The 6,000-nt window shown below is 32.8% G+C and overlaps 1 pseudogene; it reads left to right on the forward strand.

The window, feature by feature from the left end:
- The first annotated feature begins 72 nt into the window (after positions 1 to 72).
- On the forward strand, positions 73 to 4,186 carry LOC110224393 (annotated as a pseudogene).
- Positions 4,187 to 6,000: the final 1,814 nt, after the last annotated feature.

The following is a 6,000-nucleotide window of genomic DNA, read 5'->3' on the forward strand; positions in this document are numbered from 1 at the left end:
TTACTGGAAAAAAAATGATGTTTAGGGATAGTGTACACGTACTCGACGGGGGTGAATTACACCTAAGCTTAGATGTCTTCAAAAGGCCATCACTCACAACAACATCCTCTTCACCTCAATGGCTTCACGTAAGTGGATTCAAAATAATTTCTCTATATAATATATCAAGTTAAGTGAATGAACATATATAATGTAATGTTGTTGAAAATTGTGGTTGCAAGATATGTTGTGTTCGGGACTAAGAAGCATGGGAACGGGAAGATTGATGAGCTAGAGAGGCATATTGAGTCTTTGATATGGGAAACTGTTAAGGAAAGAGAAAGGGAATGTGTGGGATTAGATGACTACGAGAAGGTAATCTCTAATCTAACTATATATATTTGTATTTTATTATGGATTATTTATATGATTTTCTTTTTGTTTTTTTGAAACTAACATTAATTAATTTACTTTCTAAAATATACTGGGTCTCTTTTGAAGCTCGAGAAAAACAGAGTTCTCTAAAACGAGATCGGTCGAGATTGCATAGGTATGTCTATCGTGATGAAATTGGTAAATAGATATTGGGCTTTTAAGCAATTTAATCGCTTTAAAAAATTTTTGTAATCGTGAGAGAAAACTTTAGGGTTTGATTGTTTCAATTTTGATTTAGAATACGGAATTTTCGTTTTCTTTTTCTTTTTTTTAAATAGTAAGGTAAATTCTAAATATATTACAGATATTTTTATCAAGAAAATTTCTAATCTTTAAAAATTAAAATTTAAGAAATAATTATGACGGTTTGCCCTAGATATTAAGGTATAAATATAGAGCTTCGGCCACACCATTAAAACTCATATTCGTTAACCTAAACATATAGTTTTGATAATATATATATTTTGTATTGTTTTGGTTCTAATGAATCGAATTTACTATGGAATGATTATGATTGTTTTCTTCATGTTGAGATGACACTGATTTCATGATTTAATTTTTTATAGATTCTGATTTCTTCAAATTGAAATATTAATTATTTTTACGTTTGTTTGCAGGTTGGATGTGTGGAAAGAACACATCGATGTTGAAAACGTTGGAATGCAAGCTAACAAAGCCAAGATATTGGTCATGCAAAGATCTCTTATGATTTTGTGACTAAGAATTTAAGTGTGACTTGGGCTTATGAGCTAACAACCTCTGATCCTAAGGAGAGTTCAAGCCTTTCTTACATCATCGACCTCGCAAACCATCAGAAGTAATGTTCGGGTTTATAGCTGCTGCTGGAACAAACACAGAGGAATATAGACTTTTATCATGGGAGCTCAGTTCAACTTTGGATATCGAGAAAGCCGATAGCAAGATAGGATTGGTAGTTGGCATTTCGGTTTCCGGGTTTGTTTTACTGATAGTTTTGGTCCACACGATCGTGGTGGTTTGGTCACGGAAGCAAAGAAAAAAGAAAGACAGAGATATAGCAAACATGATATCGATAAACGAAGATCTTGAAAGGGAAGCAGGACCAAGAAAGTTTTCTTATAAAGATCTTGTGTGAGAAACCAACAGATTCTCAAGCCATAGAGAGCTAGGTGAAGGAGGATTTGGAGCGGTTTATGAAGGAAATTTGAAAGAAATCAATACAATGGTTGCGGTGAAGAAATTATCCAGTGATTCAAGGCAGCGAAAGAAAGAGTTTTTAAATGAAGTTAAGGTCATCAGCAAACTGAGACATCGAAACATGGTGCAACTCATTGGTTGGTGTAATGAAAAAAATGAGTTCTTGCTGATATATGAGTTAGTGCTAAATGGTAGCTTGAACTCCCACCTCTTTGGCAAAAGACCCCATTTACTTTCTTGGGACATAAGGTACAAGATAGCTCTTGGTTTAGCCTCTGCTCTGCTTTATCTTCATGAAGAATGGGATCAATGTGTACTGCACAAAGACATCAAAGCAAGCAATATAATGCTTGACAGTGATTTCAATGTAAAGTTAGGTGATTTCGGTTTGGCTCGGGTTATGAACCATGAACATGGTTCCCATACAACAGGATTGGTTGGAACTTTTGGGTACATGGCACATGAATATGTAACGAAAGGAAGTGCGAGTAAAGAGTCTGATATATATAGCTTTGGAATTGTTTTAATAGAGATTGTCACAGGGAGAAAATCGCTGGAACGAACGCAAGAAGATAACAGTGATTCAGAGAGTAATGAGAAGAGTCTTGTGGAGAAAGTTTGGAAACTTTATGGAAAACAAGAAGTGATGACTTCGTCTGTTGATGAGAAATAGGGTAATGAATTCGATAATAAAGAAGCTGAGTGTCTTCTGGTTTTAGGGTTGTGGTGTGCTCATCCTGATAAAAAAGCTCGAGACCTTCGATAAAACAAGCGATACAAGTCTTGAATTTTGAGTTACCATTCCCTGATCTTCCATTGAAGAGGGATGTTGCTATGTATTACATCTCAATAACTACGACTTCTTCTTCTTCTCCCTAGGTTAACTCAAATGGAGTTTCGGTATGTATTACATCTCAACTCTGCTCTGTTTTTTTTTTCATCTTAAAGTATTATTGGTCATGCTCTTGGAAAATGATTATTCTTTGCATAATCATACTTAATATCAATTGTACATTGTTATTAATACTACTTTGTATGTATTAGAGATGAGAATATTTTAAACATTCCAGTGTTTTCCTTCTTTTAAGTTTTATATATATATATATATATATATATAGATAGGTAATACTCGATCTTTTATGAACCGGTGGATAGGTAATATTCGATCTTTTATATATAATTTGTTTTCATTATGGATTTATAATTTAGATTAAGGTTCTAATGTTTCCACGTTTTAGAGTTTGTAAACGTGGTATTTCTCTTTTTTTAGTCAAGCATAAATTCTCCAAAAATATTAGGGTTTGTTTGATCCTTTTTCTCTATGAGCGGCTATCCAAGACGAGTTCAAAGTTGAGATTGTAGAGGTATCATTGTTTTTTATTAGTGGTTGTGTTTTCATATTGGTGTATTTCTACTTTTACATTGATTTCTCTGGTTGTGAATGATCAGTTGATTAAGTTGTTTGATATTTGAGATTTGGTTCTTTTGTTTTGTTTTAAATAATTTGTGATTTCGTATATTTAAAATAATATTTTCATTTTGTCTTTCATATTTATGATTCTGTTACATCCAGGGATGGGTTCATACGAAAAATATAGATATTTTATTTAGGATATTTGCTTTCTTGAAACAAAAAGTTGAGTGAATTGTTTTTAGGTTACGCAATTTTTATTAGGTTTAAAATATTTTGAGATTGCTTTTGATCGTGCAATATATGGATTCGTTAGTGCCAGATTAATTTATTGAAAAGTTGTTCCTCCTTCTTTTTCTTTATTTTATCAATACCCTAAGAGATCTAATATCGTATGCATCAATTAAGTATCTTCTTTTACATTATCGGTGGATCCATTATTTTTTTATATTTATGGATAGTAAGAGATCTCACCGAACTTGATGCAGCTGCAACTACGTTACAACGGTGTACAAGAGTTACATGACCAGAAGGAATTTTGCAGATTGTGCCATCGTTGTTGAGGAGCTCTGGTGAGTTACTTGATCCATCTTCTTCTTTTTAATTTCTTTTAAAGATGTTTAGACTAACCCTAATTGGTATTGCTTGAAATGTTGTAGGTGGAAGACTCTAGAGGGTGATGCTCTGGATTTGAGCTATGTTCTTTTTTTTTTATATAAGAAGAGAAACATGAGGCGCTGTTTCGAAATGGGCGCGAGCTAGAAAACGAGGTGCTAACGTCTGACATCATTTTATCTATGTTTACTTATAACTCAAGGTGTTGTTAGTATATCTATATCTCTCTTTATTATGAAAAACCAACGTGAATCTCACTCTCTAGGTTGGGAAAGGCTTATCTAAAGATGAAAAGACTCAAAAATTAGCTCTTTAGCATTGGCTTGAAGTTGTAAGTCCCCATATCTTTTTGTAACTTTTTATCAAAGACAAGCTAAGTACATGTGAAGAAACAAATCTATGTGTTTAGTAGCAAAACACAAGATCAAGAGTTATTAGTTCCTTTTGGTTTCGTTGATCTATTATAATCTAATGACCATCTAATATAATGACCCCTCTCTTGAAATTACAGATTGACCCACATCATCGTTATGGCCACAACTTGCACTTCTATTATGATGTCTGGTCAGCGAGCAAGAGCTCACATCCATTCTTTTACCGGTACGGACTTAGATCCAATATCCATCTTTAGATCCTCCTATCTTGAATGTGTTCTAAACTCTGTTTTCACTGATTTGAAACTAAATGTTGGATATAGGAGACGGCAAAGATGTAAATCTTGAGAAACACCCGAGAAGTGTTCTGCAAAAATAATGCATTAGATGCTTGGGACTGGTGATTAGCTATAACTCTTGAATACTCAATAACCTCTGTGTTTCTTTGAAACACGCAGATGGAGAGAGAAGCATATAAAATAATAGTGGAAGATGGGAGACTAATTTATAAACAGGGCGTGACTCTGATTAACTCAACAGAGGAAGCCAAGTCGATTTTTGTACTTAGTAAAATAAACAATTTGAATAAAAGACGATGGCAGAAGCTCGAGACGAGTCGTTTCAGCCGTCACCAGAGACTAATGAAAGTCATGCTGAAGTGAAAGAAACACACTACATAAGATATATACATATATTTCAAATTATTTAATTTTAAAAGAATAATTAAAGCTGCCATTTATCTCTATCGTGATTGAAAATATTTAAAACTTTAACAAATCTTTATGAAAAGAAAATAATATAAGTTGACTTTCCGAAAATTTGATATGTCAAAAAGGTAATCTTATTACTTTGTGTTCAAGGCAACAATATATATAAGTATTAATTTATTGGATTTTCCGGTTTACTTGAGAGTCACGTTTCTGATATCACTTTTGCTTTGTCTTTGTGTTATCATCAACCGGAATCAGCCATGGTGAATTATATAGTGAAGCAATACAATGTTGCAATGGAAGGAGATACGACATTGGTCGCAGTGGAGAGCATTGGTATACGGAATAGAAAATGAGTCAAGATCATTAGTGATTCAAAATTGGTCAATTAAATTCCAATATAATGGTTGGTCCATCATGTATATTTTATTTTAAAATTAATATTAAAATTATTTGATAACTGTTGACAAAAAAAAACTACAATATAGTTAAGTTACTTTAGAAAAAAACCTTCATCCTGCAGAAGATACAAAATTTTATTATTAATTTCTAACTGAAATTGAAAACCTGGTCCAACCGGTTTAACTTGATCAACATGATAACCAAAACAAGAGGAGCAAAGTTGATGGTTTTCTGAAGTCTGATGAAAGAGATCTTGATAAACGTAGAAATCATTTGCTGCTTGATGAGTTTGGCTATAACCATGATAACAAAAAATAGAGCAAAAGTGACGGTTTTCTACAGTGTAATGAAAGAGCTCTTAAAAAACGTAAAAATTATTTTCTCATTTATGAGTTTAGCCATAACAATGATAACTGTATAACATAGACAAAATTGACGGCTTTCTGTAGTCCGATGAAAGAGATCTTGATTAACATATAAATTATTTGATGATTGATGAGTTTGGCTATAACAATGTTAACGAAAAGAATGAGCAAGATTGATGGTTTTGATGCAGGCTCACGAAAAAGCTCTTGATAAACATAGAAATCTTTTGTTGATGATGAGTTTGGCTATAACCATAATAACAAAAAAGAAAGAGCAACATTGACAGCTTTTGGTAGTCTTATGAAAGAGATCTTGATAAACGTAGAAATTATTTGCCGATGGAATATTATAACGAAAAATGGGTAAAATTGTAGGTTTTCTTCAACTTCATGAAAAAACTATGGATAAACGTAGAAATCATTTGCTAATGATAAATTTGGCTATTACCATGATAACAAAAAAAGAGAGCAAAGTTGACTGTTTTCTGCAGTCTTATGAAAGAGCTCTCGATAAACGTAAAAATCATCGCTAA

Source organism: Arabidopsis lyrata, assembly GCF_000004255.2.
Source record: "Arabidopsis lyrata subsp. lyrata unplaced genomic scaffold ARALYscaffold_1, whole genome shotgun sequence".
In the NCBI taxonomy this organism is placed as follows: domain Eukaryota; kingdom Viridiplantae; phylum Streptophyta; class Magnoliopsida; order Brassicales; family Brassicaceae; genus Arabidopsis; species Arabidopsis lyrata.